Raw genomic sequence first — 10892 nt, 5'->3', positions numbered from 1 at the left:
CAATGAGAATGACATCTATAACTAATTTTCTATGTGAATTTGATCTGGTCACTCATAAAGTTACATATTGTAGCTGTAAGAGATGTTTGTAAGAACAATTTCATTTTATGCTTATCCATTCAACTTAGGTGTAAACATCAGGAAATCTATGAAACTTTGCTGGAAATGAAACAGAAAATTAAATTATGGAAATCTTCTTTTGGGTCATCAGTCTGACTGTTTTGACATCACGGTGCACACAGAAAAAAACACCATGCATTTGCATCATCAGCTGTTCACACTTTTTAGTGTCTATGTATGTGTGTGTACCCTTAATTAATCCATCTTTCTCAGAAAGACTGCTGCAGGTGTTGGTGGTTTGTCAAGTGAGGTAGTAGGGGGTGAAATAAAGACAGAAAAGGAAAGAGAGAGGCGGAGGTGTGAAAATACCATTACCAATACTGACCACATCGTACAATGACACACACATGAACAAAGCAAGGTGGGACTTGCCACTTGTGCTGTTTGTAACCCACTGTGAGATACAAAACCTGACACTTCCACTGCCTTCCAGACAGACTCATCGCCACGGTTACCAGACCAATCAGTAGACCTCCGACCCGTCTCCGTAGTTTAGCGCCTAGCAGAGTAGCCTGTCGAACAGTCGGTACATCAATCTGTCTGTCCGTCCATTCATCCGTCCGTCAGCCAGTCAGTAAGCCAGTCAGTCAGTCAGCCAGTCAGCCAGTCAGTCAGCCAGTCAGCCAGTCAGTCAGTCAGTCAGCCAGTCAGTCAGCATGTCCGTGTTCCAATCCAGGACCCTCTCTCTGGCCCTCCTGATCACCATGTGTGTCTACCTCACCTCTGTATCTGCTAACTGTGAGTACTGATTCACTGATTGATTCATTCATTGGTTGATTGATTGATGATGTAGTGAATGATTGAATACCACATTAGATTGTATACATTCTATAACTATATATGAATATATAATATATATATATCATGCTATATACACTCACATTAAAATGCAGAAAATGTTACAATGTGGTTAAAGTTTCCATTGAGTTACTGTAATTGACAGGCTTTCGACAGACCTCCTATAACTCAGACCTCTTGGACCCAGAGTGGTCCACGAACAACAGTTCTCTATACATTTAAAATACTTTTTAACGGTTTAGTTTTACATGGGGGGGATGATAATAACTAACCGTTTGAATATACTGCATTTTCAGTAGACCTCTGACACCAGGTCACATGGTTTCCTGTCAGTCTCATAACTTCATGCAGCTCACCCTGCACTATCAGCTCCAATGTAAATAACATGAGTAAGTCTACCTCTGATAAGCTTCCCAGTAAAGCATTAAAAACAATCAAACAACAGAAACGTGCTAAAAATAGCCCAAATTAACATATGTAGCCTAAGAAACAAGGTCCATGAAGTCAAAAACTAGCTTGTAACAGATGACATTCATATTCTGACTATCTCTGAAACTCACTTAGATAATACCTTTGATGATACAGTGGTAGCAATACATGGTTATAACATCTACCGAAAAGACAGAAATGCCAACAGAGGCGGTGTTGTGGTCTATATTCAGAACCACATTCCTGTAAAGCTTAGAGACAATCTAATGTTAAATACTGTTGAAGTAATATGGCTACAGGTTCATCTGCTTCACCTAAAACCCATTCTGGTGGGAAGCCGCTATAGACCACCAAGTGCTAACAGTCAGTATCTGGATAATATGTGTGAAATGCTTGATAATGTATGTGATATTAACAGAGAAGTATATTTTCTGGGTGATTTACATATTGACTGGCTATCATCAAGCTGCCCACTCAGGAAAAAACTGTAACTAGTGCCTGCAAACTGGATCAGGTTGTCAGTCAACCTACCAGGGTAGTTACAAACAGCACAGGAATTAAATCATCAACATGCATTGATCACATCTTTACTAATGCTGCAGATATTTGCTTTAAAGCAGTATCCAAATCCATAGGATGTAGTGATCACAATATAGTAGCCATATCTAGGAAAACCAAAGTTCCAAAGGCTGGGCCTAATATAGTGTATAAGAGGTCATACAAGAGGTGTTGTAGTGATTCATATGTTGATGATGTAAAGAATATTTGCTGGTCTGTGGTGTGTAATGAGGAGCAACCAGACGCTGCACTTGACAAATGTATGAAACTACTTATTCCAGTTACTAATAAGCACGCACCCATTAAGAAAATGACTGTAAAAACTGAAATCCCCTTGGATTGACGAGGAATTGAAAAATGGTATGGTTGAGAGGGATGAGGCAGAAGGTTTGGCAATTAAGTCTGGCTGCCCAAACTGACATGCCAGCAACAAACGCTGACACTTCACATCCAACTATATCGGACCATATTATGAAAGACAAGAATTGTACTTTTGAATTCGTTATTAAGTCAGTGTGGAAGAGGTGAACAAATTATTGTTGTCTATCAACAATGACAAGCCACTGACAATCTGGATGGAAAATGACTGAGGATAATAGCAGACAATATGCCACATCTTCAATTTAAGCCTTACAAGAGAGCGTGTGCCCCCAGGCTTGGAGGGAAGCTAAAGTCATTCCGCTACCTAAGAATAGTAAAACTTCCTTTACTGGCTCAAATAGCCGACCAATCAGCATGTTACCAACACTTAGTAAACTTCTGGAAAAAATGGTGTTTGACAATGCTACAATGCTATTTCACAGTTAACATATTGACAACAGAATTTCAGCATGCTTATAGGGAAGGACACTCAACAAGCACAGCACTTACACAAATGACTGATGATTGGCTGAGAGAAATTTATGATAAAATGATTGTGGGGCCTGTCTTGTTAGACTTCAGTGCAGCTTTTGACATTATCGATCATAGTCTGCTGCTGGAAAAATGTATGTTTTATGGCTTTACACCCCCTGCTATAATGTGGACAAAGAGTTACTTATCTAACAGAACACAGAGTGTGTTCTTTAAAATTGAAGCCTCTCAAATATAATCCAGTTAGAATCAGGAATTCCCCAGTTTAGCTGTTTAGGCCCCTTGCTTTTTTATAAATTTTTACTAACCACATGCCACTAACTTTGAGTAAAGCCAGAGTGTCTATGTATGGGGATGACTCATCACTATACACGTCAGCTACTACAGCGACTGAAATGACTGCAACACTCAACAAAGAGCTGCTGTTAGTTTCAGAGTGGGTGGCAAGGAATAAGTTAGCCCTAAATATTTCTAAAACTAAAAGCATCGTATTTGGAACAAAATACTCACTACACCTTAAACCTCAACTAAATCTTGTAATAAATAATGTGGAAATTGAGCAAGTTGAGATGACTAAACTGCTTGAAGTAACCCTAGATTGTAAACTCTTATGGTTAAAACATATTAATGCAGTAGTAGCTAAGATGGGGAGAAGTCTGTCTATAATAAAGCGATGCTCTGCCTTCTTAACAAAACTAGGGTCCTACAGGCCCTAGTTTTGTCGCACCCTCTACTGTTGTCAGGGGCCACAAACATTGGCACAGACACATGCACACACACACACGATAACATACGCACTATACATACACATGGATTTAGTACTGTAGATATGTGGTGGGGGGGGGGGGGGGGAGTATGGGCCTGAGGGCACACAGTGTGTTGGGAAATCTGTGAATGTATTGTAATGTTTTTAAAATTGTATAAACTGCCTTAATTTTGCTGGACCCCAGGAAGAGCTAATGGGGATCCATATAAGTACAAATACAAACTAAAAACACACCATGTTTATGGTTAGTTTAGAGATCAGAGGCTGCGTTTACACAGGCAGCCCATGATCATTTATTTTTTCCACTAAATGGTCTTTTGACCAATCACATCAGATCTCTTTCACATCAGATCTTTTTCAGAGCTGATCTGATTGGTCAAAAATACCAATTAGTAAAAACAAAAGAACAGAATTGGGCTGCCTGTCTAAATCTTTTATTTCTGTCTTTCTCTGTCTCCCTTTCTCTCTCACTTCCTTTCTTCCCTTTTATCTATCAGATCGTCGGCCAACTAAGGTCACCACAAGTTGCTGCACAAGTGTGTCTGACTCTCACATCAAATTTAGACTGCAAGGATACCACATCCAAAACGCCATGCCACCCTGTGTTGATGCCATCGTGTAAGTCTCGAACACACACACACACACACACACACACACACACACACACACACACACACACACACACACCTTGTTGGCTGCTTTTTCTTCACTCTGCAGTCCGACTCATCCCAAACCATCTCAATTTGGTTGAGGTCGAGGGATTGTGGAGGCCAGGTCATCTGATGCAGCACTCCATCACTCTCCTTCTTGGTCAAATAGCCCCTACACAGCCTGGAGGTGTGTTGGGTCATTGTCCTGTTGAAAAACAAATGATAATCCCACTAAGCTTAAACCAGATGAGATGGCGTATTGCTGCAGAATTCTGTGGTAGTCATGCTGGTTAAGTGTGCCTTAAATTCTAAATAAATCACAGACAGTGTCACCAGCAAAGCACCCCAATACCATAACACCTCCGCCTCCATGCTTCACGGTGGGAAATACACATGCAGAGATCATCCGTTCACCCACAACCCGTCTCACAAAGACACAGCGGTTGGAACCAAAAATGTCAAATTTGGACTCCAGACCAAAAGACAAATGTTCTACTGGTCTAATGTCCATTGCTCGTGTTTCTTGGCCCAAGCAAGTCTCTTCTTCTTATTGGTGTCCTTTAGTAGTGATTTCTTTGCAGCAATTCAACCATGAAGGCCTGATTCACGCAGTCTCCTCTGAACAGTTGATGTTGAGATGTGTCTGTTACTTGAACTCTGTGAAGCATTTATTTGGGTTGCAATTTCTGAGGCTGGTAACTCTAATGAACTTATCCTCTGCAGCAGAGGTAACTCTGAGTCTTCCATTCCAGTTTCATCATAGCGCTTGATGGTTTTTGCGACTTCACTTGAAGTAACTTTCAAAGTTCTTGAATTTTTCTGCATTGACTGACCTTCATGTCTTAAAGTAATGATGGACTGTGGTTTCTCTTTGTTTATTTGAGCTGTTCTTGCCATAATATGGAGTTGGTTTTTTACCAAATAGGGCTATCTTCTGTATACCCCTCTACATTTTCACAACACAACTGATTGGCTCAAACGCATTAAGTAAAGAAATTCCACAAATTAACTTTTAAGAAGGCACACCTGTTAATTGAAATGCATTCCAGGTGACTATCTCATGAAGCTGATTGAGAGAATGCCAAGCGTGTGCAAAGCTGTCAAGGCAAAGGGTGGCTATTTGAAGAATCTCAAATATAGAATATATTTTGATTTGTTTAACACTTTTTTGGTTTCTACATGATTCCATGTGTGTTATTTCATAGTTTTGATGTCTTCACTATTATTCTACAATGTAGAAAATAATAAAAAATAAAGAAAAACCCTTGAATGAGTTGGTGTTCTATAACTTTTGACCGGTAGTGTATGCTGACATGGTGACTGAGTTTGTCAGTGAGTGTATTGGCGATGTTGTTCCCGCTGTGACCATTAAAACCTGCCCAATCCAGAAACAGTGGATAGACGGCAGCATTTGCGGAAAACTGAAAACGCGAACCACCCCATTTAACCATGGCAAGGTGACTGGCAATATGGTTGAACGCAAACAGTGTAGTTATTTCCTCCGTAAAGCAATCAAACAGGCAAAACGTCAGTTCAGAGACAAAGTGGAGTCGCAATTCAATGGCTCAGACAGGAGACATACAGTATGTGGCAGGGTCTACAGACAATCACGGATTACAAAGGGGAAACCAGCCACGTCACAGACACTGACGTCATGCTCCCGGACAAGCTAAACACCTTCTACGCCCGCTTTGAGGATAGCACAGTGCCACCGCCCGCTCCCAAGGACTGTGGGCTCTTGTTCTCCGTGGCCGACGTGAGTAAGACATTCAAGTGTGTTAACCCTCGCAAGGCTGGCGGCCCAGACGGCATCTCAAGCTGCCTCCTCAGAGCATGCGCAGACCAGCTGGCTGGAGTGTTTACAAACATATTCAATCTCTCCCTATCGCAGTCGGCTGTCCCCACTTTCTTCAAGATGTCCACCATTGTTCCTGTACCCAAGAAAGCAAAGGTAACTGAACTCAATGACTATCGCCCTGTAGCACTCACTTCTGTCATCATGAAGTGCTTTGAGAGGCTAGTAAAGGATCACATCACCTCTACCTTACCTGACATCTTAGACCAACTTCAATTTGCTTACCGCCCCAATAGATCCACAGACGATGCCATCGCACTGCACACTGCCCTATCCCATCTGGATAAGAGGAATACCTATGTAAGAATGCTGTTCATTGACAATAGCACATCTTTCAACAACATAGAACCCTCCAAGCTCATCATTAAGCTTGGGGCTCTGGGTCTGAACCCCGCCCTGTGCAACTAGGTCCTGGACTTCCTGACGGGCCACCCCCAGGTGGGGAAGGTAGGAAACAACACCTCCACTTTGCTGATCCTCAACACAGGGGTCCCACAAGGCTGCATACTCAGCCACCTCCTGTACTCCCTGTTCACCCACGAATACGTGGCCATGCACGCCTCCAACTCAGTCATCAAGTTTGCAGACAACACAACATCAGTAGGCCTGATTACCAACAATGAGGAGACAGCCTACAGGGAGGAGGTGAGGGCCCTGGCGTAGTGGTGTCAGGTAAATTACCTCTCCCTCAATGTCAACAAAACCAAGGAGATGATCGTGGACTTCAGGAAACAGCAGAGTGAGCACCCCCCTATCCACATCGACGGGACCGCAGTGGAGAAGGTGGAAAGATTCAAGTTCCTCAGCGTACACATCACTGACAATCTGAAATCGTCAACCCATACAGACAGTATGGTGAAGAAGGCGCAACAGTGCCTTGGCCCCTAAGACCCTCACAAACTTTTACAGATGCACAATTGAGAGCATCCTGTCGGGCTGTATCACTGCCTGGTACAGCAACTGCACTGCCTGCAAGCGCAGGGCTCTCCAGAGGGTGGTGGGGTCTGCCAAACGCATTATCGAGAGCACACTGCCTGCCCACCAGGACATCTACAGCACCCGATGTCACAGGAAGGCCAAAAAGATTATCAAGGACATCAACCACCCGAGCCACTGCCTGCTCACCCTGCTACCATCCAGAAGGCGAGGTCAGTACAGGTGCATCAAAGCTGGGACCGAGAGATTGACAAAAAGGCCATCAGACTGTTAAATAGCCATCTCTTGCCTCCTACTACCCGGTTACTCAACCCTGCACCTTAGAGGCTGCTACCCTATGTACATAAACATGGAATCACTGGTCATTTTAATAACGGAACACTAGTCACTCTAATCATGTTTACATACTGCTTTACTCATTTCATATGTATATACTGTAATCTATTCTAATCTATTTTAGTCATTGCCACTCCGACATTGCACGTCCTAATATTTCTATATTTCTTAATTCCTTTCTTTTACTTTTAGATTTGTGTGTATTGTTGTGAATAGTGAGATACTACTGCACTGTTGGAGCAAGGAACACAAGCATTTCTCTAAACCCGATATAATATCTACTAAATTTGTGTATGTGATCAATACAATTGAATTTGATTTGGTACATTAGTAGTAATATTCTCTGTGTTCTGTTTCAGCTTCTACACAGCAAAAGGAGTGAAGATCTGCTCTGATCCCAAAGCACCCTGGGTCAACAAGAGAATGCAACGTAGGGATCTAACTTTCACACACACACACACACACACACACACACACACACACACACACACACACACACACACACACACACACACACACACACACACACACACACACACACACACACACACACACACACACACACACACACACACACACACACACACACACACACACAGTCTTGTACAGCTAACCTTGTGGCGATGCAGAATCTAGTCCCATTCAAAATCCTATTTTCCCTAACCCTAACCTTAATCCTAACCCTGACACTAATTCTAACCCTAAACCAAACACTAGCTCCTAACCCTAACCCTTGATGTAATTCTAACCCTAACCCTAGATCCTAACCCTAAACCAAACACTAGCTCCTAACCTTAACCCTTAATGTAATTCTAACCCTAACTCTAACCCTAGCTCCTAACCCTAAACCTAACACTAGCTCCTAACCCTAACCCTAGATCCTAAACCTAACCCTTAACGTAATTCTGACCCTAACCCTTAATGTAATTCTAACCCTAACCCTAACCCTAGCTCCTAACCCTAGATCCTAACCCTAAACGTAATTCTAACCCTAACACTAATTCTAACCTTAACTCTAAACCCCCTACAAATAGCATTTGACCTCATGGGGACTAAGAAAATGTCCCCAGTTGGTCAAATTTTGGTTTGTTTACTATTCTTGTGCACACACACACACACACACACACACACACACACACACACACACACACACACACACACACACACACACACACACACACACACACACACACACACAGTCTTATCTTTCTGTCTCTCTCTAGGTTTGAATGGGATGAAAAAGTAAAGAAGACATGTTGGACTATGACTGGAACCCTCTCCACTGTAAACACGCCTCCTCACCATCTAGTGCATCCTCCTCCCAAGATCCTCTATCAGCATACTTCACTTTTCTGCTTATTTTTTGTCTGCCTGGTCCTTAAGATTATTTAGTTGTGTTTTAAATTGATAGAATTTCATTAAAATACAGTACTTTACAGTGTGTTGTTGTGCTAATGTTGTTCATACATGTGGTTACACTGATCTAAGACAGAGACAAAATTGCCATGGGGGAACATGCCCCCCCCCCCCCCCCCCCCCCACCCCCAATATTCAGAACAGGTGTATATTCGTGTCCCCCCCAATAATTACTTTAAATTCAAACAAAAATGTGAGCACGTCATAAGCAATGGCAAATTGTGTAGAAGTGCAGGAAATTAGCTTTAAAATAACTGTCTAGTGTTTCCAGATTTTTATGAAATGTGACCTATAATTAATTACAATATGAGTGAAATGGTTATCCTTCTGAAAAATTGAAATTAAGTATGTTATAAGGAAGCATTTATGGTGTGGGCATATACTGGTCATTAAAAATATTCACACGAGTATACCGCTGATTGGCCAGCTCATCCTCCTCAGCAGGATGACATCATCCTCTGTCAGGAAATACCAAGAATTTTTTAAATGCTGTTTGAGGTTGGGTTTTTTAAGTGTTTTTATTCTTCCAATTTACACTTCGGCCACAAATTTGAGAAAAGGATGCGTCAACAACATTATTTGGGTATGAGTTAACAGAATATTAACTTTTGAAAGTGAGATTTTAACTGGACAGTTACTTTAAAGCTGCAGCATTCTTCTACTTACTCACCCATTTATACTGTTTTCAAAATACCCCTTTAAAATACCCCTCAAGAGAGGCATAATAAGTCATGTCAAACTGTGTAGAATTGCACAACAATTTCGCCCTTTGTCTGAGCATACAGTAGTGTTCTGAAGTGACATACGGCATAGCAGAGCTGAGAGTCTAACCTCTTAGCACCACCTAGTGGCCAGCTGGGACGACACAGTGTGTCTGAGGTGGAGTAGGACCACAGATGTCGTGAGTACCATGAGTGGCCTGCTGTGTGTCACCTTCATACACATGCACTGACCTGGCTGTAGAGAGAGCAGCAGGGGGCCAGTTCTCTGCTGCCAATGACTGGAACGAACTACAATAATCTCTGAAACTGGAAACACTTATCTCCCTCACTAGCTTTAAGCACCAGCTGTCAGAGCAGCTCACAGATCACTGTACCTGTACATAGCCCATCTATAATTTAGCCCAAATAACTACCTCCTCCCCTACAGTATTTATGTATTTATTTATTTTGCTCATTTGCACCCCATTATTTTCTACTTTGCACTTTCTTCCACTACAAATCTACCATTCCAGTGTTTTACTTGCTATATTGTATTTACTTTGCCACCATGGCCTTTTTTGCCTTTACCTCCCTTATCTCAGCTCATTTGCTCACATTGTATATAGACTTATTTTTTCTACTGTATTATTGACTGTATGTTTGTTTTACTCCATGTGTAACTCTGTGTTGTTGTATGTGTCAAACTGCTTTGCTTTATCTTGGCCAGGTCGCAATTGTAAATGAGAACTTGTTCTCAACTTGCCTACCTGGTTAAATAAAGGTGAAATAAAGGTGAAGAAAATGAAAAAAATAACCTTTTTTTGTTATTTGTAAACTCAGGTTCCCTTTATCTAAAGTTTTGGTTGAGGATCTGATAACATTCAGTATAAAAAATATGCAAAAATACAGAAAATCAGAAAGGGGGCAAATACTTTTCACAGCACTGTAAGTATTCAACCCCTTAGTCAGTACCTGTTAGAATCAGCTCTGTCAAGTTGGTTGTTCATCATTGCTGGTCAAGCCAATATCAGTCAAAACTGTAACTAGGCCACTCAGAAACATTCATCTTGGTAAGCAACTCCAGTGTATAATTGTCCTGCATAAAAAACACGTTTTTATCCCAGTGTCTGTTGAAGCATCAACTTTGTTTGCCTGTTCTTAGCTCTATTTCGTTTATTTTTATCATGGCTGCATCATGTTATGGGTATGCTAGTCATTGGCAAGGACTTTTTTATTGTCCTTGCCAACGACAAGCATACCCATAACATGATGCAGCCATCTCCATGCTTGAAAATATGAAGAGTGGTACTCAGTAATGTGTTGTTGGATTTGCCTCAAATGTAATGTTTTGTATTAAGAAAAAAAAGTGAATTTCTTTGCCACATTTTTTGCAGTATTACTTTAGTGCCGGATGCATGTTTTGGAATATTCTGCACATGCTTCCATCTTTTATTTCTGTAATTGATGTTAGTATT

The sequence above is a fragment of the Salmo salar genome, chromosome 29 (assembly GCF_965601325.2).
Source record: "Salmo salar chromosome 29, fSalSal1, whole genome shotgun sequence".
NCBI classification, from domain to species: Eukaryota; Metazoa; Chordata; class Actinopteri; order Salmoniformes; family Salmonidae; genus Salmo; species Salmo salar.
This window is presented reverse-complemented; position numbering follows the sequence as displayed.